Source organism: Hesperophylax consimilis, chromosome 16, assembly GCF_061612785.1.
Source record: "Hesperophylax consimilis isolate HC1 chromosome 16, BYU_Hcon_1.0, whole genome shotgun sequence".
Taxonomy (NCBI): domain Eukaryota; kingdom Metazoa; phylum Arthropoda; class Insecta; order Trichoptera; family Limnephilidae; genus Hesperophylax; species Hesperophylax consimilis.
Window position 1 is genome coordinate 1,938,830 of NC_142851.1, and position 17,126 is coordinate 1,955,955.

The 17,126-nt window shown below is 35.6% G+C and overlaps 1 protein-coding gene across 1 annotated transcript in view; it reads right to left on the reverse strand.

Moving 5' to 3' along the window:
• Window positions 1–17,126, reverse strand: part of LOC149416526 (unc-112-related protein-like) — a 147,336-nt gene that overhangs the window by 13,609 nt on the left and 116,601 nt on the right. The gene's annotated exons all lie outside the window — the stretch shown is intronic.

Here is a 17,126-nt window from a genome sequence, read left to right on the forward strand (position 1 = left end):
ATCTATTTATACCAAAGAACAATAGATGCAAAAAATAACTTGGATATTCGAAAGAAAAGCAGTCTCAGTGGAAAATAAAGAAATAGTTGATAATGATAAAATACAAAAATATGTAGCATGTCTTTGAACAATATGGAAAATAGGGAATAACACGATATTCTTGACTTTATTTATTTATTTATGATCAAAAACATATCAGGAATATATAAAAACTTACTATTAAAGGTAACATTAGATAAGAACTGTAATAGAATGATGTTACACCACACGAGAGCGCCTGTCTGTACGGCGTAAAGGCAGGGGAGCTATGTCGCCACCCGGTTGGACCGCGAGATAGGGGCTGTAGAAAGTAATTTGTTAATTTCGGGTCTTGAAGAGGCCCGGATTATATGAAGGAGGAAAAACAGATGCCCGTAGCTCTTCCACATACGAACCGTCTTACATAAAAACAAGTCGAAGAAGCGGCCCGTTCTCATGCAGTCAACATCAACTGTGAATGGCACAGTAATAAAGAGACAATACTAGTAGGTATAATTAAGTGAGATATAAGCTGTCTCACTAGGCGAACTTGTATTGAGGCAGAATTTTGAGTAAAATTAATATATATATACACTGTCTAATGTTTGCCAATACATATATAATCCTATAAAACAATTCATTGACTAGTAGGTACCTACAAAATTACTCTTCGTCCATCGTACAATAATTTTATACCAAATTCGCTAGACCTGGGTGAGTTCACTGGTTATTGCACGACCTTTACTGAATATCCATTGTTTAGTGGCATTTTAAAATTGCTTAGAATTTTATATTTGTCTGGTTTCGTCGGGTAGGTTATTGTATAGTTTCGGCGCAAAATATCTGATGTCTCTTTGTCCAAATGTAATTATTGTTTTGTGCTTCAATAGTATTATTTTGATTTACGTCGCGTATTTCTTGTGCTTTGAGTATTTTCCTAATAATTGGTTTATTTTCCTAATAAATATTGGCTTTGTTTGTTACCTCTCTCGCTGCAGCAGCTGGTATAGTTCCTTCACCACCTAAGATTCTTGCTGCAGAGTCTCCATCTTCTATCTTCATGTCACCTGTTCCTGTTCTTCATTTTACTTTACTTAACTTCACTTTATTTTGGAAATATTTTTTTTTAATACATGCATCAGCTGTAAAGCGCCCCTGAGGTGATAACTCACAAAAGCGGCGCTATAAAAATTGTCCAATATTTATTTATTTATTATTTACTTGGAGTATGTTAAAGATATCTTCAATGCTTGACATTAACGATAATTCTTATGATCAATTGTTGCACCTTTGATAGTGAATCTATGGCCGAAAGTGTTGCACCACCCCATGCAATTATTTCACATTCGATGACCGATTAGCCAGAGCGCATAATATACTATTTTTAAATATTTTAAATTGATAATATTTCCAATACTTTTGAATAAATATGTTTTCAAGAAGAAAGCTACATTATTCAAACATCTGTGAATAATTTGCTAGGAATGGATGCTGAGAACGGAAATAAAACTTTATTGATCCTAAACAAATACAGATGATTTATGCAAGAACTAATAAAAAATACAAATAGCTTCCCTGATCTGTTCTTGCTCCTTATAGAAATACCATCATCGCTTCGGAATTGAGTCGAGTGTTGGCTGGACTAAAATACTTTGTATTGTGCACTGTTGATATAATGGCCGATTAATTATTATGTTACATAATATTAAGATTGCTAGGAGAATCTTAACATTTCCCACGATAACGTTAAAAAACGATTATTAAATGTAAATTTTTAAAAAAGAGTTAAATTATTATATTTTGTTATTTGAAGGCCTCCGTGGTCGAGAGGCAAGGCTCTCGACTAATAATCCGAAGTTCGCGGGTTCAAATACCGGCGTGCGGAAGTAAATTTTATTTAATGAACTTGTGTTATTTTACAATTCATTCATTTAAAATAATACATATTGCATACTTGCGGCACGTTCCAGAGTGGAAGATTAAAAAATGAAATGGCTTTGGGCGTGTTTGGTGACCAGATCTGAATAGCCAGGTAGCCCCACCTTCCTTTTTACCATCTACTCCCCCTCCCCACTACCCCCAAACTCACAATATACCCAAATTGGAAATGCCATAGTCTCTTGTGCAGTATTCACATTTTTTTTAAGCCCACAGCTTTTTATAAACTCGCCCCTGGCGTAGCCTGTGCTTTTCGAAATCAGATGAATCAAGAGTCCTGCTATTTTGAACGTCAAGTGTCCAAAATTTTATCAATAAATATCAAAATTCGGTTTTAAGGGGTAGGAAAAGGGGAAAGTTTCGAAATTATCAAAAATACTGTAGACAGTGACCTTTCTCTTGTTTTGAAGGTCAAGCGTGCAAAGTTAGATATATTGAAGGATATATTAAAGCTCCATTGCTCATGTTGGAAATTAGTGGAAAACCGTTCATGCTGTCAGAATTCGAGAAATTTCACTGCTTTATAACCTTGAGATTAACCTATTAAAAGGGTATTTCCCTAGGATAAAGTAAACTCGGAACTTATCCGATATATAGCCACTACTCATAGGTAGGTTGATTAATAGTAAACTCGGAATTCATATATATAAATCGAAAATATACTTTATCCTATGGATACGCTATCAGAGGATAGTGATACACCCCCTAGCTCCAACAATTTATTCTGCTTATTAGCGTACCGCCAATAGCTCTGCTGTAACCTCTCCCCCTTTCTCCCATAAACGATGTATATAACAGAAAGAGAAGTTACAACGGATCTCTCAGCGATAGGGCCATATTTGTACAACTTTCGATACTTTTCATATTTTTTCATGAGCACCTTTTATCGTTGTATTAATTAAGCTATATTCCGTAAAACACCCAATCCAATAAGTGAAACCCGGTTGGCTGTCATTATTAATTCAAATAAAAAGTGGTGTATTACAAAGTGTGTTTTTTCATTTAATATATAATGTCATACCCCAAAGTGTTAGCTTCCTTCGAAAATAATGTACATTTATTATTGAACTTACCTATAACAATGTATACATGTGAAGGCGAGAATCAATAAATAAAATAAATAATGTAAATTTTTTTTCGTTTTTGTGTTTATATTTTATCTTTTTTCTCTTAAATTCCGCTTTTTTGTGCCTATCGGAATCACCCATGTATTTTTTTTTCTTAAGCTGATTGTGTAGGTATATTATTTCAAATATGGAATGTATTGCATTGCACTACCTCTGCATACATTCTGGAATAAATTCTATTATTATAAAGCTCGGGAAGCGACCATCATCGATATATCATCATCATCACCCCAAGTCAAAAGTCAACGGGCCCGCATCTGAATATATTTATTTTATTTAATCTCAATGATTGGGAATTGGGCCCACCCTATGTCGCTGATAGATGAGAACGGGTATCGGTTCTGAGCCTGTGAAACTGTTCCAAATTAAAGCCATAACAATTTAAGTGTTATTAGTTTACCCATTCTGAACAATAATCATATTACAACCCCCATGAAACGACAAAGGAACATGTGGTTTTTGTTATGAACCCTAAAACTACACTGAAAACCAAAATGCCACACAGCATTGAAAAAATAAGGAAAAGGAACAGTCAAACGAAAGGGTATAGGTATTTTTTATTACCAATAACATCTAAATGTATATCGACCTGTCTTGGAATATGCTTGGAGTCCATTTTTTTAAACATATACATCTAATAGAGAGAGTACAGAGACGATGGTGACCGGGTATGTCATCAAAATGACAACTCAACACACCTCCAAAAGTGATATAAAGTCATTAAAAGTGATTAAACAAAACCTAGGTTAAATAGTTACCTATATAACCTATTTAACCTAGTTTTTGTTTTATCACTTTTGAAATATCATGGAATCAGAGGCGATTTACAAAAATACCAAGAGCTTTGAAACATCTGCAATATAATGAAGATAGACTCAAGGAACTAAGATTACCAACGTTAAGGCACCGTACTAAGCGTTCAAAGATGGAAAGGGAGATATTATGTAAATACGAATGTAAGATAGAGCGCGCTAATATAAAAAAACGATAAAAACTAAGCAAAAATGGTGAAAATAAAATACGGCGGTTTGAAATAGAGCAAAACTCTCTCGACAAATGCTTTAGTTGCATAGATACCACTGTGAATTTTTTCATGACTACAATATATAATTTTATTTAAGACATACACAGTATAATAAGATACAGTTAAGGATATTTTTCGTTATTATAGTTGTGGTACCTATTACGTATGTCCATAAAATATCATTACGTAATTTCGCCTGAGATTGTTCTGAAAACTTAACTAATGATGACAGAACTGAAATAACAGAACAAAACGTGTTTTCAATAATTTTGTCTCACTTTGCAATTTTTTTCTATCGAGGCAATTTCAAATAATTAACGTTTCGGCAAAACAAATGTATGGATATTATCTTCAAAAATAACATATATTTTTTTAGAACTTAAAGAGTTAAAGAGAAACTTGTTTTAGATCGGAAGAAATTGGGAATGCCGGTGCTTAAATGAAAGAAGAGAAAGGGGTGACTTGATTGAGATTTTCAAAATTTTATCAGGACATTATTGTTGCCCTGGCATCAAAAATATAAATCTCCGTAAATTCTCAAAAAAATAATAAAACACATTTTGCACCCAATCTTACGAAAAACTTCCTTGCAAATAAAGAAGTAGTGGATACATGGAACAAACTTCCACAACATGTTATCGATGCTACTAATATAAACCAATTTAAAGCTCGTTTGAATTCTTATTTGGAGAGAAGAAAGTATTAACTCATTATAGAATGAGTATAACTCAATTACAGTTAAACTTAGGTGAAATCAGAAATGAGCGCATCATTAAATAATAAATAATATTTTGGCACAAAATTTGAATCATTAAATAGAAATCAAATCTTATCCACCAGATTATAAATGGGTTGGTGTTGATTTTAATCTCACACATTATGCTTTCATTTCCATTTACGTAATGAATGAGATGTACATAAATTAAGGAAAGACTAAAGTGTTGACTCTTGTCGAGGGGAGATTTTGTACATTGACATTATGTAGATTATCGCCAATTTATATGTTAATTCAACTGATGGGAGATCAAGATATAGTGTTGTGTAGTAAGTGGTGAAACGGTGTTTCTTTAATTGAATACGAACCCGTATTAATGTAGGAAAGACATGAAACAGAAGGTAGTTATTTAAAAAAGAAAATAAAAAGTTAGAGATACCGTTCAAGCCTCAACATTACTAGCCCCAAACATCATAATATACCACTAGAGCCGCTTAGGGACAAATATATAAATGATAAAAAGAAACTCTATAAGGATATAAAAGTATTAGATATAAGTACATGCAAAACTTACAAGTAGACTTAAAGGTTAAATTAATATTGATTGGAAAGATATGATATTATAGCTTTCTTGTAGGTACCTACATTCCGTGCAGTTAAATAGACCCGCCACATCTGCGTATCTATTACTAACTTCATGTAATCCAAGTATAAGCGAGTGTTTGAAATGCTCAGTCCGGTGTGGTATTGAAATACGATTTTGGAACGAGTAGCTCTCGTAGGTATATGAAATTCAATGAGGTAAATACTTACTTAATACATACATACTTACTTAAAAGGTAGTAGATATTAGTACTAACATGTTGGGTTTAATAGTAAGATTCTCCAAGAAATAATACTTAGTTTCCTCTGAAACTCTATTCGCAAACTTTTAGTTTATACCAGTTACGGAGATGCAAAAATACAAAAACAGGAAACACAAACCAAACGCGTTGACTGCCAAAACAGAATGTCACAGTCAGTGGTGGATATTTCAATAAAGTTATAAGCCAGAAAGAGGCAAAATGTTGGTTGCGAGGTTTTTATGAAGACGGATTTGGCGCCCTCACCATTTCTAGGCACATTACTTTAACATTTTGAGATTTTACGACTCTTACTTGAATAATTTCCAAGATTTTGAAAAGACAAATACGATTATCGATTATGGTAAGATGAGCAATATCCAAGCTTACTGAAAGATACATCATCAAAATATCTATAAAGTTACTCAAAGCAGTGTTGAGTACTTCTTGCAAGATGCACTAGAAATGTCCCGTACAACAAAAGTATGTAACCCACTACCTCACAAAATATATTTGTCCCAACTGTTTTCTTTTGTATTACTACAAATATTTTGGGTTTGTGAGGTGTTTGTGTATTGATTGGCACCACATTACTACAGTTTGTGTATTGATTGGCACCACATTACTACAGTTTGTGAGGTATTTTTGTATTGATTGGCACCACATTACTACAGTTTGTGAGGTGTTTGTGTATTGATTGGCACCACATTACTACAGTTTGTGTATTGATTGGCACCACATTACTACAGTTTGTGAGGTATTTTTGTATTGATTGGCACCACATTACTACAGTTTGTGAGGTGTTTGTGTATTGATTGGCACCACATTACTACAGTTTGTGAGGTGTTTGTGTATTGATTGGCACCACATAACTACAGTTTGTGAGGTGTTTGTGTATTGATTGGCACCACATTACTACAGTTTGTGTATTGATTGGCACCACATTACTACAGTTTGTGAGGTATTTTTGTATTGATTGGCACCACATTACTACAGTTTGTGAGGTGTTTGTGTATTGATTGGCACCACATTACTACAGTTTGTGAGGTGTTTGTGTATTGATTGGCACCACATTACTACAGTTTGTGAGGTGTTTGTGTATTGATTGGCACCACATTACTACAGTTTGTGTATTGATTGGCACCACATTACTACAGTTTGTGAGGTATTTTTGTATTGATTGGCACCACATTACTACAGTTTGTGAGGTGTTTGTGTATTGATTGGCACCACATTACTACAGTTTGTGAGGTGTTTGTGTATTGATTGGCACCACATTACTACAGTTTGTGAGGTATTTGTGTATTGATTGGCACCACATTGATTGGCATATTATAATTATAATTTTACTGGTCTTCCATTAAAAGCCTTAGCTTGTGAGGTGTTTGTGTATTGGCACCACATTACTACATTTTGTGAGGTGATTTTGTATTGATTGGCACCAAATTACTTCATTTCGTGTATGCGACATTTTAGTATTAGAGACGTGTACAAGATTTTCTCACACTTCACACCTCACCTTATTTGAGGTGAGACAAATCAACACCCCATTTCAGCATTTGAACACCTCATACAAACTCATTCTGAAAACGTGTCCTACCCAACACTAGTTCAAAGATGACAGTAGAATAACTACAGGCGTTAGTTACTCAGTCTGTAGCTAATTTCAACCCATACTCTATTGATAGGAGAGATTTCGCCGAGAGTGGAAAGCAGACATTAAAACTAAAGGATCTTACTAATAAATATGTTTTAAATCTTACACAACTGATAAACAACAATTTATCAAACATTAATCAGCTATCAATTAATTAATCAGTTATCAATTAATTAATATTAAACAGTTATCAATTAATCAATTTATCAAACATTATCAGTTGGGTAAAATTTAAAACATGTTTTTATTAGTAAGGCCTTTTGATTTTAATGTCTGCTTTACACACTCTGCGAGACCTCTCTCCGAGCAATAGATTCTACAAAAAATATCTAAAAAATATTTAAAATCGCTTTTATTAATGAAAATCAAATTTTCTAAAACTTTTCAGTTGAATTTACTCGGTTTTGACTGGTCATGTCAACTTATCCCGGAGTTCGCTTATCGTTTTGGCTATTTTCTGTATTAGTCACGTTTGCAAGTCCGTCTATTTGGCTACATTTGTCAATGTCTGCTGCCAGTCACCGCTGTCCAAGTACATTATTCCAGCTCGCCGATCACGCCAAGCACGATCCACACAGAGGTGATTCACTGACAAGAAGCAGAGTTACCAGTCTGATAGTATTAATAAATGAATGTCCTTCAATAGTACGCACCTTTCGCTCACACGTAAAAAAAGTCTCCTATTTACTTCTGATCCAAGCTACCACGATGAACTCACAATGTTCTTTTTGACTAGTCTCTAGTTGCTATTATTATTCACCGAGTGAGTATTATACGTATAAGGCGATTGCTAATTTTATCGGGAATTCATACGTGTCGGGAGCGAAGCCTTTGATTTATGAGTCAACAAATCCTAGCATAGAGCTAAGGGCGAAACCACATTCCGGAGACTTGATTACGGGGCTGATTCAGAATATATAGGGAATAGGCATCATTCGGATGATTAATGATCGTGTTTGGGGAATAACACTACAATTAAATGAGATAATCACGAAACCAATTTTATTAGATCGTGTTTGTGTAGAGAAATATTGCCGAGGTGAAACGAATCAGAAATAACATACAGACAAATCAGCAGTAACAAAGAGTATCAACGACAATCGCCGGGATTTGTAGCAAGCTGTCGTTGATCGATGGCACTGACTTGATCACGTGACACTTCGAAATCCGTCACGCGCAAAGGCATGCTCCTCTGAGCAGTCGGCCATGACGAGAATATTACTATGACGTGAAACTGCTTTTAAGTCCAATTTTCTACTTTATCGAAAGTTTTGTATGAGAAGGAATGTAGGGAAAGCTAATTAGCAGGTCACCAAACACGGTCAAAGTCATTTCAAGCAACATTTCAATTCTGAATGGTGGCCTTACATCAGGGCGATACTGAGAGTACACTATATATTATTTTAAATGAGTTAGTAGTGAAATAACACAAATTAATCAAATAAAATTTACTTGCGCACGCCGGGATTTGAACTCCCGCTCTCTAGTCGAGACCCTTACCCCTAGATTACGGAGGTCGGCGCGGGTGAAATACCACCAGTCCGAATCGAAAAGTTTCTTGAAGTGGCTTTAGTCGTGTTTAACTAACCATCACGCCGTTTCCCCGCTGGGGTAGGCAGAGAGGACGGACAGTCAAACAACTCGTTCACACCACACATTCCTTGCCTCATTCACATTCATACAACGTCTAATACATACTCTTCTATTATTCTGACTCTTGAAATGTCCCGACTCAAGTATCGGATTCACTTGGTCGTGCCATGTCTTCCTCGCGCGTCCCCGACTTCTGCTACCATTCAAATTTGCATCTTATATTTTCCTTACACTCCTTTCACTCTACATGCCCAAACCATCTGAGCGCCCCTTTCTTGACCTTACTTGCACTCTGCACTCTGCGGATCTCCACATTTCTCACACGATCATACATGGTTTTACCACACATACGTCTCAGGGATCTCATTTCTACAGCCTTCAGTCTACTTTCATCCTTTCTCTGCCAGTTCCATCCCTCAGTTCCGTACATCAGGGTAAGTAACAACACTCAACATACCTACTCTAATTGGTGATGCCATAATCCCAGTTGGGATTCTTGCGCGGCGTTCACATTAAAAGGCTTCACAAAGAATAAATAAGATTTCTTATAACCTAACCTAAGACCTCACAAGACGAAGAATTTACAAATAATCAGGAAGCTCACACACACACCTATTTGCTTTCAAAATATCCATCGCTGAGTGAGCGCTAGTTGTTGACTGATCCTTCCTATCCCCTGTCGTATTGGTTGTTGGCTGTTGGCTCAGCCGAGCACTTAGCCCTTCAGGTCTCCGTGACTTAGCGCACAGTTTAACAGTCACCAAACGTAACACCGAGTGGACTTGCACCTCTCTACTAGTCAGCCGTGACTCAGCAAATAGAATTATTGCAATCAGCAAAAAAATGTATAGTTTGCTGTCGATGACGTTTTTGCACATTTACGCTTCACGCCTGACTAATATTTTTGTAAAGGTGAATAATACTAAACGATAAAAAATTGTATTGCTGATTTATTAAAATTCTGTTAAAAACGGGATTTTAGGCCGTTTTCTAATAAACTTTTAGTATATTCATAATATATCGGAACGCTTGCTAATGCACCTGCGTTTTTTGCTGATAATATACAATGAAGAAATGCGAAAATATTAGAATTTTTATGAACACATGTTCCGACATCGCATTCGTGTTTTACTGAAAGATTATTAGGAAACATATCAATTCATTCGTTAAAGGCCTGCAATCCCGTTTTTCACCGGATTACTTAGAGATTCTTAATAGATTAGCAATATTTATATTATCAAACATACTAATTTCGGTTGTCTGTGATGTGCATTAGTTATTCCTGCGTGAAATCCTGTTCAATGAACTAAAATTTTATTTAAAAAAAAAGATAAAAATTCTTAAGTTACGAATAACCTGACAATATTTGAAAATATCCTACTACCACCCACAGTAAGCGGAAAATTATGCTTGTATTGTGATGGAGGACTTAGCCAGCCAAGGAATTGAACACACGACGCCTGGGTGGGACCCAAACGCAATGCCCACTCAGCCACTGACCGGCTTTGAATTTAAGTTTCAACATTTTTAAAGTTGCAACTGTTTGTGTGAACAATAACAGACAAGCGATAAAGTAAGTATATACCTTCAATCAGAAAAAGATTTCATTTTAATTAATAATAATAATAATCTTCATTCGTATTTCTTTTGTTTAAATTTGTGATTTTTTTAATTTCAGATAAATGTGTGTACGTCCGCGTCTGTACGGGCGATTGCCACCAAAAGTTGATAGAATGCATTGTCATCGACAACGAGTCCATCTGCCGAGTATTAGCTCGATCGAATGTACGGAAGTTAATTTCCACTACTAAAATTTTCATCCATTCATTCCCGAAAAAAGGTGAAATTAAAATAGATATATTTAAAAACAGTGTTTATATTCGGGCAAGGCCGGATACTTCCACTACTCTTTACATTGGCGTAAGATTTATAAATATATAAATCAATCATTCACAAAAAATACACAGCATTCCCCATTGCAAGAATAATTAAATCGATTCAGAAACAAGATATTGGCTACGACCCGACTTTTTGTATTTTTTAACTGACTCAGAAAAGCACAGTTTGTGGCGTTTCTTTTTCATTGAAATAGTAATACGATATCTGAAGGGTTAGGAGAGTTGGGACTGTTAGGAGTGAATGAACCGAAAGTCTGTTGTAGAGTAGGGTGAGGTGGACACAAGGAAGTGGCCAGGACCGATAAGATAACCAACCAAGTTATCATCAAACAGCCAAGTTACACTCACTACCTTATCAGCAAGCGCGGAGGTAAAACCCCATTCACCGTTGTGTAATCATCATAAAAAAAAACTAGGATAATATCGCACGATAGTGGATTTTGAAAAAACCACAATAAAATTCCATGAAACGATAGTTATCGATAAATTCAAAAGGAAAACCACAAATAATTAAATGATTTCATGAAGCGATTATCGATTTTATAATAATGTAGGCATAATGAATATACAGGGTGTATCGGCACGTACCCGACAAACTTTAACCAGCTATTCCTTAGCACATTTGGAGTAAAAAATGTTATAGGCACTTTGCTATCCGGTTGAAAAGAAATCACATTCTGGATCAAAATAATCTCTAGACTTATGTTCTCATTAATATCTCTGTCTTAACTGTCCATAGTGGTAGATGCTTTAAATAATGCTCTTAAATGGTGTTAGCCGTGTTTAGTGACCAGCTCTGAATAGCCAGGTACTTCCTCTTCCCCATCTCCTACCCCTCCCAACCCCTCCAGCCTCACAATATACCACAAAGTGGTTAAGCTATAGTTCCACTGGTTCCGGGCAGTGGGACTCAAAAAATATGTAAGTACAACAGAAAACTACGTTACTTGAAAACTGTATAAAAAAACACGATATTATATTTTGTTGTAATATACCATTTTTGAATAAATAAACATTATTTTGGTAATTAGAAGAAAATTATTGAAATATTGACGGTCTTCGATTATTGTAAAAAAACGGACGCACGTTTTCTATAAAACTATTGATAACTTTATTGATAGCACATTCCTCTTGGAATGCCAAGGCTTATACGTGCCTTAAAACCTCAGCCGAAGTCGACTTGTTCAAAATACCACACGGCAGAACAGATCTTCTAGCACACCATAGCATAGCATAGCAATGAATGATTCTTTTTAAAACGGCAGATATATTACATTTTACAATTTTAAGAATTTTAAAAAGAAATCTTGAACTGTAAATGGATAATATTAATCTTTCGTACAGTAAAAAAAAGGTAAAACCCAGCTGAACACAGCCATGCGCATAACCAAAGCTCTGGGTTTGAATTTGATAACATAGACAAGTGGCGATTTGTCTTATAGGTGGAGATAATGTTCGCTGCGTAGTCTACAGCTCTGTACGACCGGAAGACGCTTGATGGAACCAGATGCCCTCCCAGTCCAGGTCTATTTCATGTCCCTACTTATCATAAAGCTGTTATACATCCCGGCCTTGATACGTCAGACATTCCTCAGGATTTTTAGAGCACTTGAAACACGGGAAGCAGAGGAACTTGACTCTCAATTGGGGAAAAGTTACAATAAATTGCTTCAACAGAATGGTGAAGATTCAGAATGAGATTCTTTGTAATTGAAAATGATTGCAAGTTATAAAATAACTAAGAAATCATCACGCCGATACCTCGCAGGGGTAGGCAGGGAGGATGGGCTTGCAGCAGATTATCCATCTTCGTGTCACCTGTTTCTGTACTTCATTTTATTTAACTTAATTTCAATTTCAATTCGTAATATTTATATATTTTTTTGTAATATCTGCATTAACTGTAAAGCGCCCCTGAGGTGATATCTCACAAAAGCGGCGCTATACAAATCATCCAATAAATAAATAAATAAATGGGCTGCCACACAACTATTTGCTCCATCAAATTTCAGACATCCTCTCATGCATACACTTCTGTCTCACAAACTCTCGACTTCGCCGATTTAAGAATTTGGTTAACTTGATTGAGTCATGTATTCCCAACTTAATCGTTCATTCATTTTCGCGTCATATATTCATTCCCCTTGCACTACTTTTTCTGTCCATTCGTTCTACATGTCAAAACGTAAGCGTCCCTTTCATAAGGACATCTCACTGAGAGTGTAAAGCAGGAGTGCGCTGTCCATTGAAGAATAATATTGGCTTATGGAAAAAGATAAATCATCTCACCATCGATGTATAATATAGATTAATCTTATTATACCTAATTCCAATCTAAACATAACACCATCAAAGAGTAAATTCATAATAGAACCCCTCCTTCGAATTCCGATGCCTCGCTTCGAAAGCCTGCAATAGTACAATATAAAACCGAGCACAAAGTTATAGCGTAATCCCATATTATAATTTCCTAATTTTATCGGCCAATAGCAGGCCCGAAAGACTTCGCGTCACAAGATAAAGAAATGAACTTAACAACCCAACTTGATGTAAACTTGTTGTTTAAGCTTCTAGCGAAACCAGCAAGATTCTTCTTTTTGTGGCCAAAGTGTTGTAATTTTGCGTGACGTGTTGTTTCGCAGGAAAGAAATTTAACTATTTTTATTTATTGTTTTTGTGTTTAATTCGTAGAACTCCATTTAATTTTTTTATAAATTTAATTTAGATTAAATTTGATAATATTATTATTAAGTTCTGCAAGTGTTTTAGTTTTTTATTATTGTGACAGCTGTTTCGGCGTACAAGGCCGCCGTACAGTTTATATCCATACAGTTTGAAACAGTTCCATACAGTTTGAAAATGGCCTTGTACGCCGAAACAGCTGTCACAATAATAAAAAACTAAAACACTTGCAGAACTTAATAATAATATTATCAAATTTAATCTAAATTAAATTTATTAAAAAAAAAATAAAAAAACTATTTTTACCTTACCGTTTTTAAATTATGCCGTCTCGAAGCAATATATGAGGTATATCTAATTTTTAATATTCATATAGCTGATTAAATTGTTTTGATAAATAAAGTCCGCGAGAACCCTACCGAAAATATTGATATCTGCCTCAAATTCGTGTTTGAATAGATTAACTTCACAACACTCTTGTGACTAACTTGCTTTAAGATGAGTTTGCTCTGTGCAGACCAACAAAAGGTGAAAATCAATGATTTATCCGATCTTTCGACTGCGAGACAATACACTTTATTTTTGGTATTTTTTTTCTTTAGCCAATATCTTTGGTTTCGGTGTTAATTTTAAGGTTCACACGCCCTGTCTATATAATCTTGGTAAATGTATCTCACCTTTTCAAGTAACTCGAGTAGAAGTTGACGAGCGGATATGACTTCTGGCAGCTAACAGGGTAATTAGATTAATACCTCGATATGAAGTGAGAAGCCTGCGAGGAATGCGGAATGGATTACAGAGTTACCCGATGTGACTACTTAACTAATATACCACTTCTTGTATCAGCACTTCAAAAAGGATTAAATGTAAGGTGTCTACCACAAGGGATTTAGGACAGATAACTTGATAAATATTAATAACTAGCTGCAGTCTGTCTGCGCATATAGTGAAACTGCGTGTTGCTTTTACGTCCAACAGATGTCGCTGTTGTTTTTTTTAAAGCATGTTTTTACACACACGCGTATTCGAATGTAAAGTTGTGTCAAAATTTCAAAGCAATCGGTGAAGAACTACAGGGTGTATCGGCACGTAACCGACAAACTTTAACCAGCTATTCCTTAGCATATTTGGAGTAAAAATCTTATGTGCACTTTGCTGTCCAGTAACGTTTTTTTTTTAATAAAAAATTTATTATTCATATTTTCACCACATGTCACCACTGTTTTATCCTCTGTCAAAGTTTGAAAACCCATCTGGCAATATTTTATTCGAATTCCGTTGAATAATGCACGTGTGTACCTATATTGGCGCACTTTTACAATCACAACGAAATGGCACGGCACCATTCATCTCATTTTTAACTATTATTATTTAGTGTGTGCGAAAGAGCGAAGACGCTTTTCGACATACTTGCTTATAACAGCTGTTGAACACGAAAAGCAATGCCAATGACAGTGATGGAGTGTGGAATTTTTTAATTTTTAATTGAAAAAAAAATGCTACCGGACAGCAAAGTGCCCATAACATTTTTTACTCCAAATGTGCTAAGGAATAGCTGGTTAAAGTTTGTCGGGTTAGTGCCGATACACCCTGTATTTTTATTTATTGATATACAACTTGACCTAACGGCGAGGTTTCATTTATTTTCAGTTCATTCAGTTTTTTTGTTAATTTAACCTCTTGCGGCCTCCAGTGAACTCGGAGGTGAAATTAAAGTATACCACATTGTCACCGTTAACTTTAATTCTACTCCGTAGGTATCTCATCCAGTGCAGAGATTATGCGTACTAATGAAACAAACAAACATCGAGAAATATACACAAGATAATGTGGTGACCATGTAATTAGTTGCTATTTAACGCTTATACTAGACACATCAGTAGACCTCGAACAATAAAACATGCATTGAACACAAGAAACCACAATACTCCAACAATGATACGGCAACCCAAAAACTTTAACGTGTATTTTTTAAATGTGACACAACACAAAAGTTTTAACTGTTCAAAAGTTGTGAGGCTGATGGAAGAAAAGGCTTACTAAATATAACGACATGAAACTTTTGGATTCTTAATGTGGTGTCAAGCTGGGTTTTAAGCCCCCAAATTCTATGAGTGCCTGTCTAAGGAGCTTACAACTCGGCCACGGAAGTCGAAGACATGTTGATGATTTTTAGTCAGCCATTGTAACCGCTCACGTCATCATTTGTAAAGAATATTCATGAAATATGAATCATTTAGGATGACACAACAGACTGTGAAATAGTGCCAAAACAATCAATCTCTTAGCAGTATCAGAAACAGTCGTATACTGACTTCAGCAGACAACATACAAGCACATACTGTAGTGGTAGTGCACACCACGCTAGTAAAATAGTACACACACCAGGTACGCTCCCGTACACAAGCCAGTACAAGTACACACTCTTCAGTTTATTGCTGCTACCGAGGAATCCGAGTATTTACATACCAGAAAACAATTATTGGCATTCTTCGGGAACTGCGAAGAGCAAAGTCAACAATGGACAAGTGTTGAGAGATGCTGACTAATATTAGATACACGAATAAATAAAAATGTTAGCTATTCGAAACAATTTATAAAATCCATGTCGAGTCAAAAACAATTTATACATAAAATACAGAGTAAAAAATATTAAACAAGGCATGTATTGTGTTCATTATTGTGAAAAAGAAAATAAGAAGCTGGTAACCAAAATTTACTATCGACGTTAACTTAACATCTCACGACTATATAATTAGAGTGTGCTGAAGTAGACATTTTGGTCGATATGGTTTTAGAAAGAATGTTCTTTTTTTACATTAATTCCACACGGAAGGAACTGAGGAAACTAATATCCTTCAGGGCCTATGTCATCTTTGGGGATGCTGTGTAGGGGGTATTTTTAAACATTGGAAGTTCTGGGAAGGAAATAGAAATGAGGAGTGGGGATCTAGGGATCAATGTGTCTAGGAGTATCCTACTAAATCACCAAACGTAGCGAACCACTTGGTGACTTATGGCAAAAGTATTGGTTATCCAATAAATAGTTCCCGGGCGGCGGAAAAGGCTATCTGACTCAAGTCACTCGATCGTGCTACTATTCTGAAATACTGACTCATGATCTGACTCAAGTCACCCGATCATGCTACTATTCTGTAATACTGACTCATGATCTGACTCAAGTCACGCGATCATGCTACTATTCTGTAATACTGACTCATGATCTGACTCAAGTCACCCGATCTTGCTACTATTCTGTAATACAGAGTCAAGATCTGACTCAAGTCACCCGATCGTGCTACTATTCTGTAATACAGACTCATGATCTGACTCAAGTCATCCGATCTTGCTACTATTCTGTAATACAGAGTCAAGATCTGACTCAAGTCACCCGATCGTGACTATTGATCTATTCTGTAATACTGACTCGAGTTACTCGAACGTGCTATGTCTTTCTGGAAAGTCATCAATATTTTATTGCAATCCTGCGCGTACCTATTAAGGCTTTCCTGGCACTGATTTCTAAAACCATCTCAGCGTCCCTTTCTTAATATTGTTCGTGATGCTCACACCAGCCTAACTAATCATTATTCGTATTACAATCGTTTAAGATTGAATAACTCACACCCTGG